The 16679-nt window shown below is 38.1% G+C and overlaps 1 protein-coding gene across 1 annotated transcript in view; it reads right to left on the minus strand.

The window, feature by feature from the left end:
* TNKS (tankyrase) overlaps nt 1-16679 on the minus strand; it is a 2150186-nt gene that overhangs the window by 1531662 nt on the left and 601845 nt on the right. The gene's annotated exons all lie outside the window — the stretch shown is intronic.

Here is a 16679-nt window from a genome sequence, read left to right on the forward strand (position 1 = left end):
CTGCGATCTCTGGGAACAGTATGACTGCAAATGTAAATAAGAGTAACATATATCAAGCCCAAGGTAGGATAGGTAAACTTAAAATAACCCAATACGAACTCTGTACTGGGCAAGGCACACATATAGCTGTACTGAAACTTATAGGGTATACTGTATCTAGCTTTTACTGCACCAACCCCCCCCCCCCACACCGAGTTTCTCAAAAGCATCAAACCTCGGTAATTATGCTATCATGCTAAAATACTTTCTAGAAGAAGGATGAAAAATGTCTGCTCAGCAACTGTTTAAAATGTCAGGACTCACACTGTCAAGTCTCAAAAAGTGGAGACTCAATGACCAAAAGGATCTAAAGTTTAAAACTTACACATACCAAGTCTGAGATTGCCATTTCTTGGAATATTCTTTTTTCCCCTGATATATGTCTATCTTGATGTTTGGTAAATATTAAGTTTTAGGTATGCTGATGTCTGTTTCTTCTCCTGGATTTTTATTTTTTTTTTTGGGGGGGGGGGGGCTTGGCATTGTGAATCCCGAAATTTCAAGAGGGAGTCATTTGCTGTAGCACAGTTCACAAGTTATCCATTGGACAAAGTGGGCAACTGTGTGGAGTAATTCACTCTGTTAAACACCAATCTTCCAAAGGTGTTCCTCACAGTTCTTTCCTTGGTCATCTACTTTTCTTCATCTACTCCAATAAAATGGTCCATTTTATATGGGATATTCATTTTGTACAATATGCTGATAACTTCAAAATTATGCATATTAGTAAAACACACCAAGAATAAAACTGGGTGTCACACAGACAGCAGTGCATATCCTGCAACAGACTTACCCTTAACGAAAACAAAATAAGGGTGACTGTTTTTGGCAGCTATAACTTAGCAAATGTTAGCAACATTACTGATAACAATTTAGTTGCTATGTATAATTTGTACCCTTGATAATATCTACACATCACTACAGGCAAGGAAGTGACAATCAAACAGCACATTCACTGTACTGTGAAGGAAACAAAACTGTAAAACAAGAATTTCATACTAATATCTTACCTCAACAGCTGAACAAAGAGGTACTCTCGCCCTAGCCCTTCTACTCCTTATTACTTTACTGTACTGTGATTTCTGGCAACCTTAATAAACATTTTGCTCCTAAACACTCTAGTGCCCTATGACAGTGTCCACATTTGCTACCAGTCTTCACCTCAAACCTCACTGCTGTATAGCTTGGGGCAACCTAAACTTATAACCTGCTCTCAGAGCATGAATTTTCTTATCACTAGCAATCTTTAATTTTTAAAGTGTGTGGTCATTTACACTCATTCTTAACGCTTCAGAACAATCAGAGGGAGCTCGGATCTACTTAACATACGTTACTTGAGACTCCAAGGACCACTGGCAATACAGGTGACAGAGCTCCAACTATCTTCCTCTCTGCATGCAGAAATAAGCTTCCACCACTGATCAGAACTGTGGAAAAATGCTACTAAATTCAAATCTAAACTCAAGAAATGCATTACCTCATGAGAACTGTTTATAGCATACCAGAGAAACAATTCTGATCTCCCTGTCCTGCTTTGTTTTTACTATTGCATTTTTGTTCAGTCTGTATTCTACTTCTGTATGTTTTTCACTGTCTTGAACTTTTACAGTTACCTGTTACATAAAACATTACCTGCTGTAATGGTTTATGTCATTAAATCTTTTATTGCCTGGTTTTAACTTTCTTCCTCAGGTGCCCCCATAAATGGAATATGCCCAGTAGGGTTATCTTCATTAACAAAATATAAATAAGTTAAGTAAAACACTCTGTTCCACAGCAACCCAGGAGTTAGTAAATGTAAGTATCAAGACTATGGGAGGCATGGCCCCAATGTCAGGATGTGCAGGGGGGGGGGACTTTACTTTCCCCCTGAAATACTCTTTAAAAAATTACGGCAAGATTTGCAATTTGCTGCACTTACTTGAAAATCACACCATTTCTGAGTTACAGGACTTGCACTACATATCTCATACTTCTGATAAGGAACCATTCTTAAATGATCAAAGACAGACTTCCAATGATAAAAGTAAGAATGCATCTGTTACACTTAACTATGAAAACCCTTTCTGATCCACGGTTGGGTTGAACCTCAAGCAGAACTAAGGGAGTGAAAGGGGAATGAGGATTACCTCAGGCTAGTGCTGAGATGTCTGAGTTCTGCACAAAAGTCTTCTCAAAAGTGCCTGCCTTCCCAAGTTACAGCTAAGACAATAACGGCTGATATGGCTATCTACTAAGAAACAAGGTGCCATAGCACAAATGTCTGCATCACAGATATCCTTGAAGTCTAACACCTTTCCTAGTGGATGACATATCAACTCTTGCTATACTCACTCACTACTGCGAATGAGGGTGTTTCTATAAATCTGCATGTACAGCTGATTAGGATGAGGACATGACTAATTCTTAGCATTAGCAATTGTCCCTGGTCCTCCGTGATCCATAATCAGCCACCACCTCTCTCGTCAAGGGGTGTATCAGCACTACAGCAGTGTGCAATGCCTGCTACCTGCCAGGATGGGCAAACAAGCATCTGCTGCTCACTCCCACACTCCTTTAGCCTGCTCTTCCTTTGCCCAAATTAGTATCCGAACCATTGTTATCTGGGTTATAGTTAGAGCTTTCTCGGTTTATGTTAGATTTTATTAATATTAGTCTGAAATTAATTATGTTGTAAATATGCTGAAAGAAAAGGCTTGCTTAAATGCAGAAACAAAGTTTAAGTAATATGTGATCAGCAGTCATACTAAATGACCATGGCTTGGAAAAGGAATCTGCTGAATGGACATTCTTCCCTTACAGACTCAAAACAGGATGTATGCAAGAGCAAAAATACAAAATCTGCTTTTAAAGAATGGACATTATTCCCTTACAGACTGAAAACAGGATGTATGCAAGAACAAAAATGCAAAATCTGCTTTTAAAGAACAATGACATGTTATTCTGCATGGAAAAACAGGATAACAGATGTTTTTTATACAAAGATCCAAATAAAATACAGGATGTTCACACTGTCAGAAAAGCTGATCTCTGACAATGTGTTTTCTCAAAAATATGTTTTTCTTCATAAAAAACAGGATATGCTTATCAGCATTGACATAAGAACACATGTTTCTATACACAGATTCAAATAGAATACAGACAATGTGTTTCCTCAAAAATATGTTTTTCTACATGGACATTAGGACACTGTTACAGGATATTCACACTGTCAGAAAAGCTGGTCTCTTACAAGACATTGTTAAACAAGGAAGCTTAGTATTGTTTCTACAGGACTAAAACTGTATATAAAGAGCTGTATAAATCCAGCTATGTTAGAGAGGTTTGGTAGGTACACAAGTCCCAAGGTAAATGTTATATCTCTCACATCATCTGTACTATATGAGAAGTAAAGTTGGAACAGTACTTTTAAGCTGCAACGTCTGTCCAGTTTTATTTATTATAAAAGTTATTGGTTACTGCTCTTAAAGACAAGTGCTGCAAAGTATATTCTCTCATCAGTGTATATTCTGCAAGTTTCTGTATGCAACAGACTGTGAATGCAATTATAACCAGACTTTGATTCCAGCCAGCAAGACTGAGTGTCTTAAGAACACTGCAAATCCATGTGCACCAAGCAGTAAGCAGAGAAAGCTCAAAATATTTTTTCAATGGCGAGGCAGCTGAGTGACTAGCACCATATAATTTTTCAATGGCAAGCTAGTCTGCATTTGAACCTACAATCTGCATTCAAACACAGGAGGAGTGACGGTAAGCCCTGCAGAGGGTCACTTCAGTCAAATTGCAGTAACTAACATTTGTACGTATGTGTAAATCCTAAACAGAAGTATTCCAGTTTATGCAGCTTGCAGTAGTAAAGTTTTTTAGACGTCTACAATCCGGAGTGAGACTAGTTCAAGAAATTCGCAGTGCCATAAATTCTTCAAGAAAAGGGGGATATCCACTAGCCCATCAGTCCACTGCCTGTTGTGCTTTCCCAGCTTCTCAAGTGACTTTGAAAATTTCCAGCCATCTGCAATAGCAGCCTGATCACCTGTTTTCTTGCTAACTGGTAAGACTTTTTTCTGTGTCACATATTTAGTGTGGATGATGTTAAAACAGTTTGTATATTCTTAAGAGAGTTTTTATATTCTTAAGACAGTTTGTATATTCATATATAGTTTCTGTATTCCTAGACAGGTTGTATATTACTAGATAGTATGGATATTATTTATAATTCATGCAGGAGTAAACCAAACTTTAGTAAATTGCTATGTTGGTATACACAGCACATTAGTAAATGTAAAACCTTATTAGGGCAGGTTGATAGTACGGCATTATGCAAATGTATTAAAATATTTGACTGGTATCTCAAAGAAAACCATGTGAAATATGACAAATGTTTATTGTGTGCTTCAACAAAAACTGCATTTTGTGTATTATGTCATAAAATAATATTGCATCATATTGCGAAAAAAATAGACTGTAAAGACAGATCTGAAGAATTAACTAAGGGTAAAGTGTTTCCATTACATTCTGATGTTGAACAGTTATGTCCTGTCACCACATGTGAGTCAAATCAGTTACTGATAGAACCCCTAGTACATTTTGTTATAAAGCAATGTAGTACACTTCTAAAAGACAGACACAATGAGTTCAGGAAGCTTAGACAAGTTATACACACATCTTTTCAAAAGTGCATAGGAGTTTCAAATTCAGCAGAACAGCTTACTAAAGAATGTCAGAAAGACCATACAACATTCCAGGAAATTCTTCAAAAGCAGTTGCAGGATAAAGGAAATAAATTAGCTGAACTGACAGAGACTGGAAATTTCCTGCATACACAGCTAATCTGTGCAAAAGAAATATATTTTATAATATGTTTATGTTTTGAAAATGGTTAAACATACATGGTAGGATGGTAGGATCTGATGTCTGGACAAATCATTCTTAAATGTTTTACTTTCATTCAGTTAAAGCAAGACATCTATCAGTACTACAGTAAAGTAAAGCATATACATGCCATTCATTAGCATAGTCAAAAGGTAAACAAAACTGTTCTAGTGTATAAAATTAAATAAAAATAGATGAGTAAAAATTTAAAGTCACAAGACATGACATGCTTGTATAAAGATATACATATACAAGACAGACATGCATGTGTGTTCTTTTCATTTAGAGTACATCTGTTACAATACACAAGAATAACAGTCAGACAACAGCAAATATAAATAATATAAATATAAATGTGTTGGTTAAACTAATATCGATTTTGTTTTTTACAATTTGTTTATAATTATATAGTAACACCAAACAGTTAAAGTTCTGAATTTTAAAAAGAAAATCACAGATGGTATTATTCAAACAGTTTTTGTAAAATTAATGGCAGGACAGTTAAATAGATAAATAATAAAAAAAAATACTGAAATCCATGTAAGGTAATTGTAAAATGATGTCTATTTATGTTGTATAAATGCATAGTTATGCAAATCACAATCACATTAAAGGAAAAATGCTAAAAGAATTAACTATAGTTTATAGAGTATAAAATGTGAGCTCTGACCTTCCTAGACTAGATGAATAGTTACAGGAAATGCTGGAAAGATATGATAAACAACAAGACTGATTGCCAGGCAAGTAGCTTGAGTTTTTCTAAAGCATCATTGTTATTAAAACATACTTGTTAAAATGTTTACAGGCAACACTATTTAGTAATTGTCATAAAATGCCACAATTGTGTATAGATGTCACTTATAATCTGTTTGCAAGTAAATGTTAAAAGGACAAAAAAACCCTCAGTTGCATCAAGTACAGCCAGCAAATGGGCTATAGTATATATATATATATATATATATATATATATATATATATATATATATATATATACAGTTCAAAACAATTGTGCAGGAGGGTGTAAATGCCTACTAGTGGTAGTAAACAGCAAAAGCTTTATAAAAAATTATCAAATCAGACAAAAGTTCATAATTTAATAAAATAAATGTATAACCATAACGTTAGGCTGACATACATTCTATTCTTACAGCAGGAAAACAGTGCTGAAGTACTACAGGGGGAGGGGCACTTTCTCAGTTTTACACTGACTGTATAAGCAGCACTGAACAAGGGTCTGAAATAAAGTTACAGGAAAAATAAACAGCAAGGGTCTAAAATAAAGCTAGAGGAAAAAATATCTCATTCCTTCTTGACAATACTCTTTTAGGGAGAGGAAAAACAGGTATTAGTGTATTAGAAATACTGGTAAACTGGATTAAACCTGACAGAATAAGATATTTTACAAGTTGTTAATAGCTATCATAATGGTTATTATTTTATTGTTTAGAAAAAACAAGAGATGATTTAAAATTGCTTTATTAAAGCTATACAAGAGAGAATAAAGATATGCAAAAATGCATAAATGTTTCTAATAGCAAGAATGGTCACTATTTTTAATATGTTTTTGGCAAAACAATGTTGGTATAAAAAAGCATGAATATTTTTAATTGCGGAGTATGTAGTTTAAAATAACAGGACATATGGATATGGTATCAGTTCCACTAGATATTTATAAAGAGACAAACATTTTCCAAGATTTTGCTTAATATTAATGTTATTAAATTTGTAAGATTAGACTAAATGTACTTTATAGTCATTGTATGTACAAATGCAGAAGAATTCAGTACAAATTAAATAAATGTCTAGTAATGAATATGTGTGAAAAAAACATATTTAAAGAAAAAATGGGTCCAGGATACCTACTAGATTGAAATGCATGAATAGCAAACAGTCTGTGTAAATACATACTGTACAGGATACATTGTAATAAGTTCAAAAGTAATTTGTCAAGTTGTAATATCACTGGTTTACCCCAGTAAAATAATTGCTTTCAAATATTTATTATCTAAGCCCAGTTCAGTACTTTACCAAGATGTTAATGGGCAGTTCAGAGACATGACCACAATGTTATGGTTAAAATGACATTAAAATTGTGTGTTTTCAGTAGTGTATAAATGCTTGCAGTAGCACATAGTTACTGTCTCTTATAGTTAATTTAACAGCTGCAAAGAGTTAATGAAACAGTTCTAAGTCATAAATTAAATTCTGTGATTGCAAAAGAATAAATTGATCAAGTTAAACTAAAGCAGACACAGCTCATAACTGATAAAATATTTTCACAGAATGGTCTGCAAAAGAAAAAGTTGTTAAATACATTCAGTTTTGGTAGTAATACTTTAATATCATTGTATTAACTATGTAAAATCGCATTTTGATTTGTTGTATCAAACTAAAGGTTTGTTTCTTGTGTTTTCTATATTAAATGTTTTGAGTATGTTTAAAAACAGAGGGAATTGTTAGATTTTATTAATATTAGTCTGAAATTAATTATGTTGTAAATATGCTGAAAGAAAAGGCTTGCTTAAATGCAGAAACAAAGTTTAAGTAATATGTGATCAGCAGTCATACTAAATGACCATGGCTTGGAAAAGGAATCTGCTGAATGGACATTCTTCCCTTACAGACTCAAAACAGGATGTATGCAAGAGCAAAAATACAAAACCTGCTTTTAAAGAATGGACATTATTCCCTTACAGACTGAAAACAGGATGTATGCAAGAACAAAAATGCAAAATCTGATTTTAAAGAACAATGACATGTTATTCTGCATGGAAAAACAGGATAACAGATGTTTTTTATACAAAGATCCAAATAAAATACAGGATGTTCACACTGTCAGAAAAGCTGATCTCTGACAATGTGTTTTCTCAAAAATATGTTTTTCTTCATAAAAAACAGGATATGCTTATCAGCATTGACATAAGAACACATGTTTCTATACACAGATTCAAATAGAATACAGACAATGTGTTTCCTCAAAAATATGTTTTTCTACATGGACATTAGGACACTGTTACAGGATATTCACACTGTCAGAAAAGCTGGTCTCTTACAAGACATTGTTAAACAAGGAAGCTTAGTATTGTTTCTACAGGACTAAAACTGTATATAAAGAGCTGTATAAATCCAGCTATGTTAGAGAGGTTTGGTAGGGACACAAGTCCCAAGGTAAATGTTATATCTCTCACATCATCTGTACTATATGAGAAGTAAAGTTGGAACAGTACTTTTAAGCTGCAACGTTTGTCCAGTTTTATTTATTATAAAAGTTATTGGTTACTGCTCTTAAAGACAAGTGCTGCAAAGTATATTCTCTCATCAGTGTATATTCTGCAAGTTTCTGTATGCAACAGACTGTGAATGCAATTATAACCAGACTTTGATTCCAGCCAGCAAGACTGAGTGTCTTAAGAACACTGCAAATCCATGTGCACCAAGCAGTAAGCAGAGAAAGCTCAAAATATTTTTTCAGTTTACATAACAGAACCAACACAAAATAACACATGCACCTTGGCTGTGGAAAAGTGAAACCCAAACCATAAAGGTGCCTGAGCTAAGTCAGAATAACCTGCAAATTATCTGACTTGGAGGCACAGTCTAGGTTCCACCCAAAACGAAAACCCTTTCCATTTAGAGGAACAGGCCTGCTGACTAGAAGGATTCTTGGCTATCTGAACCACCTCACAAACCCCTGACAGCAAACCCAGTAGAAAAGGGGTGTACTGAGTAACAAAGCCCTGACATGGACTTGGCTGACCTCTACATACTTGCTCCACTGGGTGAGTTTGCTGTACTGTAAATGGCTGAAGAACCTCAAAATATGTACTACTTGACCACTATAAAACAATGGGAATGAGTATTGGTCTCTGCTTCCTGAAGTTTGGTATGACATGTTGAGGTTTAAATTATTAGGACATTCAGTAAGTATGGCAGTTCCAGCTTGAATATCACACTGTTAAGGATGGGGGAAGGGATTTGAACTTGTTAACATGTACACTGATACACTCTGTTTTGCAATCAAAGACACCACTCCCATACCTGATAACAAGTATATTACTCAGAAAGTTTGGGATGAAACTATCATTCTGTTTATTTATTGTTTTCTTTGGATAACTTGTCTGTGTGCTTAATATAGGAGTTTCGATTGGAAACAGACGGTTTACCCTGCTTGGATTAATTCTGTATACCTAATAGCATTAATAATTCTGTATTATAATAATAATAATTCAAAATAAGTTTTTATTTTTTGATTTAGGACTTTTTTTTAAGTTTGCTACTTCTACTACCATTTTCTGATTTTTTTTCTGCTTTTTGATATATAGTGATTAGCTAGACATACAGGAACTGAAAAACTTCCATTGTCTTTTTTTTACCTGTTAATTACCCAAACTTGTGCTGAATAGATGCCATTCTCTCCTTAATGGGTCAAGTCCTTTTGTACTTTTCAGAATGAATTCTGCACACACTGTAGTTCAGTTAAGAAAGCTTTATTACATACAGTGAAGATCAACAATATTCAAATAACATAATATTCTGGAATGCTGAATAACAGTAACAGTGCTAATAAATATATCCAGAGGTTCTGCACATACATTTTAATTCTCCTGAATAATATCAACTGCAACAGTCTTTTATTCCTAAATAATGCTGGATATTTGACCTGACGTCAGTACTCAGGCTTGAGTGTCTGTACTGCAAAGACCTTTTGCATATCAGTCCAAAAACTAACTTAACTGACTCAACTGACCATGTCTGAAGTATTTCCTAATAACTAGAACCCTGAAAAGTTTTACACACCTCCATACCCTTGGTTTTCAAGCCTTGTCTTGCATGGGCCTCACAGCCTGTCTATTCTTTTATCTAGAATTCCATTGCAAGTACACGCATCTTTCCCTTGTGAAAGGTATATTCTGTAGGTTTCCCTGAGAACTGTTATTTCTGCACATCTCATGCTTAGCCAGCAAGATCATCTTTTCCTTTCTATATCATCTGACTCTGTATTTTCAGGCCTATTATTCTACGTTAATGTACTATAGTGAACTTACTAAGAATAAAGTGAAAACCCACAGTCACTTAAGATTTATCATCTGCCTATCACAAAAAGTGTGCACCAAATCAACAGTAAGAATCAAAATTCCAATTAGACAGGACATCTACTTTTTAAATATCTCAACTTCAATGAACAGGAGGACATTTTAAAAACAGCCACAGAGAAGGGATCATTCCTCAGGATGGCAAGTTACAGTGTCAAACTGGCACTGGACTACGGTGTTCTTTATATCACAAAAGGAAGTTGATGATTCCCTTTTTACATACTTTTAGGGATCTGGGATACAAAGTTCTCTTAAGATTCCCAGCAATGCTGATAACCATAAAGGGTTCTCTGCAAACAGCCGTTCATACTTCTAAGAAGCCAAGAGCTTTCTTCAATCTAACAATCAAGTCCAGCACTCTTATGCAAACATTGCAAATCAGTGTCATACAGGATCTGGGAGTAGAAGGGGAAAGGGATCACACTACCTCAAATTCTTCCTCCAACCCACTTCTTCTTCTTTCGGCTTTTCCCAGTTAGGGGTCGCCGCAGCGGAACTCCGGTCCGATAATGATTGGCAGTAGATTTTTATGGTGCTGAGGTGCCAGCTCGACGCCCAGCCTTCAACTAAGGCATGCCCATTCACGCATGTCTTTCGAACGCCAGCCACTCGACTGGGGGGAGGACATGCAGACTTAGAATTGAACAGGAGAACCTCTTGCTGTGAGGCGACAATGCAACCGCTGCGGTTGAAGCACACAGCTATATGGGAGAATTGCAAGATAGTACAGTTGTGTCCCACCTACCATAATCGTACATGTCCAAGTAGATCAGTGTTGCAGTGCTGCTCCTTGGGTCTGCCTGCAATGCAGAAGCCTGTGACTGGCCCTGTTTCCAGATTCTTTACTTCATCCCTAAACGATGGACATCTAAAGACTGACATCTGGACATCAGGATATAGGAAGGGCATCTGCCTGCACCATCTTCAGGTCACTCTGAGCACTGAATGACCAGTCTGATGCGCGAGTACAGCACAACCTCTCCAGTTGTCTGAATTTAAGTGAGAAGGTGGAAAAGGACATTGGAAGCAGACAGGAGATGATGGAGTTAAGAGAACCACTTGCAGAAAAACTACTTTACCCCTTCCAGCCAGCATGGGGGAGGCAAGTGGTCAGTAGATAGAGGGGTTGAAGTGTTGGAGTATGTACTGCCACACTGATCTACTCAAACACCTATAATTATGGTAAGTGTGACACAACTGTAGTATGCTCTTCATAGTCGAAGTTTCAATACTGACTCTTGGGAGGACTCACAAAGCTAAAATTTGGGTGGTGGGTCATTTGTATGACCTTAGGAAATAATTTTTTGCAGGATCATAGTAGCAAAACCTGCTCTAGACTTGGAGGCACTGGCTAAGTTATAGTGTTTTGTGTGCAGAGAGTTCCATGTGGCTCCCTCTAGGATGGCCTGGGTAAGGACTCCTTTGAGGAAAGCAGTGGTAGTTGTCCTATGTCTGGTGGAGTGGGTTCTAATATGCCCAGGTAAATCCCATCCATTGCATGAGCAAAAGAACATAATGCAGTTAGCTACCATTTTAAAATGGTTTGTTTCGAGACAGGCTTATCCTGTTTATCCTCTGCAAAAGCAACAAGAAATTGCTCTGCTCTATTAGGGGGTTTTGTCCTCTCTAGATAGCACCTGAACTGCCTGTGCCCATCCAGGGAGTGGAGGACATGCTCTGCCCTGTTCAGTGGACTTAGAAGATTGGCAGTGGATAGCCTGGTTTAAAGTAAGTTCTAATAGCAGCTGATGTATAAAGTATGGGTTTGTTCCGAGGGTGACCCTATTCCTGTGGAAGACAGTGAAAGGTTCTTTACATGGGGGTTTGTAGCTCAGAAACTCTTCTAGATGATGTAACAGCTATAAGAAAGATGGTCTTCCAGGTAAGCATCTTTAGAGAGGCTGTGGGAGCAGATTCAAAGGGGGGAAAGGTTACTTTTTCTGACACAATTTAGATACCAGGCCAGCATAGGGCTCCTTCTGGGTGGTTTCAAGTGAACCATTCCTTTTAGAAAAAGTTTTATGTGGGGGTGTTGGAGGATAGGTGGAGAACTGTGCAGGCAATCTGATCCTGCAGATGCATGTACCTTAATACTGGAACAGGAAATTCCTTGTTTAAAGGGGCTTGACAGGTACTACAAGACTGAACTGCTGTCCACCTGAGAAAGTTTAGTGTCACTGTTGTGACACCAGGCAGGGAATCTTTTCCATTTGGCCAGGTATGACTTCCTGGTATTGGGTTTCCTTTCAACTTTACTAGAAAGGCTCACCCATACTATACTACACTTTGCTGTGAGGGAAAGGTTAGTTTGCTTTTTATTTGTTGTATTACTTTATTGCCTTTTTTATTCTGAATACTGTGATTTGTTTTATTTACCTTGTGTTTTACTTGTATTCTGATTTTAACTGCATATTAAAACTTGAAAAGAGAGCACAGCTCCGTCTCTTGTGAGTCAAGCAGAAATTTCTTCCTCACCCTCCCACCCGGTTACTGCAATGTTCTTAAACACCACTGTCTTTCTAGTTGCCTTCCCCTTATGTTAATTTGATTATATATCTCATTTCCTCCCTGTTTTTACTGGCTTGTGAGAGTAAGCACAAAATTATAATTTTGTGAAATCACTCCTCTTCAATTATTTAAATTTATTGGCCATCCTACTGTATTCCACAGTATCAGAATACAAAAGTTTTTCAGTCTATCTTGCTGTTTTAAAAATAGTGACTCTACACTAAAAGTTAACTTTTTAGACAGGTAAAACTTAAGTTACCTACTTTCACATCTAACTCCTCTAGTGCACACTGCAGTGTTTAGGATAAACCATTTTTTTTCATCTTACCTTTAAGCATGCCAGTGACTAGCACTTGCTTTAAAACCTGCTGGAAAGCACTAGGAAGTTTTAAACTGATACAAGCACTCAACTCTCCTTGTTAATAAGGAGAAATTAATTGTAGGCACTAAACAGCCTATAATTGCAAAGTACCTTGCTAAGGTAAGGGAAAAAGTACAGTTGTGTACACTTACCATAAATGTAGATGTTCGAGTGTATTCACTGTTGCAGTCATTGCATTTGAGTTATCTGCTTGCAGGTAGCCCTCAGTCGGCCTGATTAACAAAGTCTTGGGTCCTGTGTCGGTTGCTGTCTCTTCTTCCGTGACGTCAGGTCGTCAGGGGTATAAAACATGCAGCCGACGTCATTACATCAGTTTTTCTTGCCCAGATGTCAGGTGCCCCCCTAATGAGAAGCAATTAAATCTATAAATATACAAGGTTATACCTCAAACAAAAAAGCAAATACACCAAAAAGCATTTAAGCATTGAAAAGGAGAGGAGGTATAGCCAAACGAAGTCAGGGGGCTGGAGAGGAGGGTAACCAGGACTGCAACAGTGAATACACTTGAACATCTACATTTATGATAAGTGTACACAACTGCACTAAGTTCTTCGTGTTTCACTGTTGCAGTCATTACATTTGGGTAGATTGCCAAAGCTAAGGATGGGAGGAGGAATTCAGATAGCATTAGGACCAGCTATAAGGCCCTGCAAAACTGCAGTGGCAAAGGCAGCTCTGGATTTAGAGAAAATTGGCAAATGATAATGCTTGGTAAAAGTATGTACAGAACTCCAGGTAGCAACTTCTAGGATGTCCCTGGTAGGTATGCTCTGAAAAAGGCTGTAGAGGTAGATGCAGCCCTGGCTGAGAGGGATCTGATCCCCTGTGGGATAGGTTTTCCATGGTGCTTATAGCAGAAGTAAATGCAATGGCCTATCCATTTGGAGATGGTTCACTTTGAAATAGCCTTCCATTCTGTCCATGCAGCAAATGCCACCAGCAGTTGTTCAGATTTCCTTTGAGGTTTAGACCTGTCCAAGTAGAATCTAAGTTGTCTGTGCACATCTAAGCAGTGCAGTATCTGTTCCCCTTTATTCTGTGGATTAGGAAAGAAGGTAGGCAAATGAATGGACTGATTAAAGGCCACACTGGATACCACCTTTGGCATGAAAGAGGGATTGGTCCTGAGGGACACCCTGTCCACATGAAAGATGATGAAAGGCTCCACTGCCATAAGGGCCTGTAATTCAGATACCCTTTTTGCTGAAGTGATGGCTAAAAGGGAAGCTGTTTTCCAAGAAAGGAATTTTAAATCTGCAGTAGCAGCTGGCTCGAAAGGAGGAAGGGTGAGTTTCTCCAATACAAAGTTAAGGTCCCAGGCTGGAGTTGGAGCTCTCCTGGGTGGTCTTAAATTTTTGGCCCTTGTGAGGAACTGCTTGAGCAGTGGAAGAGAGGATTTTCTGTGTTATAATGAGCTGAAATGGCTGAGGCGTGAATTTTTATTGAGGAAAAAGACAGGCCCTGTGAAGCATCTCAGTTAAGTATGGTAAAATCTGAGATAAATTGGGCACTGCTGTGCTCATCCCTTGAGATTGATTCCTGGCACAGAATCTTTTCCATTTTTTTTAGCATAAGATTTTCTAGTACTAGGCATCCTTGTCTCTAAAATGACATCCATCACTGGTTTACTGACGTATGGTAAAGGAGAGCTTAGGTAATTAGCCAGGCTGCTAGGTTCAGTGTTTGAAGCTGAGGGTGCAGAATCTGGTTCTCCTGCTGAGACAGCAGGGTAGGAGTCTGAGGCAGGTGCAATGGGGCCAATAGTAACACACTGCGCAGCAGGGAGTACCAGTGTTGGTGTGGCCAGGCTGGTGCAATCAAAATCATCCTTGGTTTGTCTTGTTTGATTTTTAGTAGTACTTTGGAGAGCAGAGGCAGAGGATGAAAGGCATAAACTGATAGTTTTTTTTCAGCTGAAGGACAGAGCATTCACTTTCCAAGCTTGTCTGGGGGAGTCCTTGCACAAAATTTTTCCAATTGATAGTTCTGGGGGGAGGCAAACAAGTCTATATCTGGGCTCCCCCATTTGCTTGTCAACATGTTGAAAATCCTTGGTTCCAGTTTCCACTCGTGTGGGTCCATGAGGGTTCTGCTTAGTCCATCTGCCAGTGTATTTAGTTTTCCTGGCAGGAACAGAGCTTGTAGATGTACTTGGTAGCTCAAGGCGGTGTTCCACAATGCCATGGCTAGTCTGTAGAGGGGGTAAGAATGTGTACCCCCCCCCCACTTGTTTATGTACCACATAACATTGGTGTTGTCAGTCTTTACCATTAATTGTCCTGGAAGAATGTGGTCCTTGAAGGTTGTCGGAGCATTCTGTATAGCTAACATTTCTTTATGATTGATGTGAAGGTGCATTTGAATTGGGTTCCATTTGCCCTGAATGCACTTCCCTGCCAGGTGCGCCCCCCCCCCCCCATGCGTAGTCTGATGCGTCTGTTGTTAGGGTTTTAGGCGGCAGGGGGTAGTGTGAATGGTAGTCCATTGTTTTGGTGGCAGGCCTTTGCCCACCAAAGAAACTCTAAGAGTAGACAAGGAATGATAGGAATCATTGCTTCTAGATCCTGAGAATGTTGACACCATAGGCTTTTTAGATACTATTATAGTTTCCTCATATGCAGTTTTGCATTTGGAATTAGAAGAATGCAGGAGGCTATGAACCCCAAGGCTTGTATTTGCTTTGCAGATAGCAAGGTTTTTGTGACCACTTGTTTGAAGTAGGCTGTCACGTGAATTTGTTTCTCTGGCGTGAGGAAAGCCATCTGGGAAGTTGTACTCAAGTTTGCTCCCAGGAATATAATTTGTTGACAGGGTACCATGTGTGATTTCTTTTCGTTTATGGTGTACCCCAGACAAGTTAGCATCCTTTGTACATAAGCCAGATGATTCAAAAGTATGTCCTGGTTTTCTGCCTGAATTAAACAATCGTCCAGGTATTGGTATATTTGAATATTTCTTTGCCTGCAAAATGCAATGACTGGAGCTAGGCATTTTGTGAGTACCCTGGGTGCAGTAGATAAGCCAAAGGGCAGTGCAGAGAACTGATAGTGCGTGTAGCCTGCTTTGAAGCCTAGGTATCTTCTGCAAGATTCCCTGATTGGGATGTGCAGGTATGCTTCCTTTAAATTTAGTGTTGCAAACCAGGCATCTTTGCTTAGCATAGGAAGCAACTGGTGAAGAGTCAGCATCTTGAATTTTGGAATCACCAAAAAGGTGTTTAGAATAGGCAGGTCCAGGATAGGACGCCATGAATTGTCTTTTCTGGGTACCTGGAAAAATCTCGAGTAGAAACCTTGTCCCTTTTTCTCTTCTGGTAACAACTGAATAGCCCCTATGCTTAAGAGAGAGAGTACTTGCATTTGGGCCTCTGCCCACTGCTTTGGAGGTAGATCTGGCCAACCGCTTGGAGTTGGTGATGTGTGGAAGTGAAATCTGTGTCCTCGGGACACTATTTAAAACCCATTTGTCCTGGGTAAAGAGTCCCCAGTTCTTTGCATGAAGTGCAATCTTTCCCCCCAAAGGGGCAGTTAGTTGAGAAGTGTTTGGAAGTTTTAAAAAGAAGTCATTGAGACAGTTTACCACACGGGGGAGTTTTATTACTCCCAAATTTGGAAGTGGAGGCCCCCCACTGCTTAGTCCTGTGCATCCCCTGGGACTGAAGCCTGGGTGCTCTGCTGGACCTGGGTTTGGACTGAGACGGTCTGGAAGAGGCAGGAAAGGACCAAGTCTTAGAAGGCCAATGCCTACTAAATCTTGGAGGTTGTACTTGTAAAATGTATTTAACA

This window comes from Protopterus annectens, chromosome 2.part0 (assembly GCF_019279795.1).
Source record: "Protopterus annectens isolate FY-2018-M chromosome 2.part0, PAN1.0, whole genome shotgun sequence".
In the NCBI taxonomy this organism is placed as follows: Eukaryota; Metazoa; Chordata; order Ceratodontiformes; family Protopteridae; genus Protopterus; species Protopterus annectens.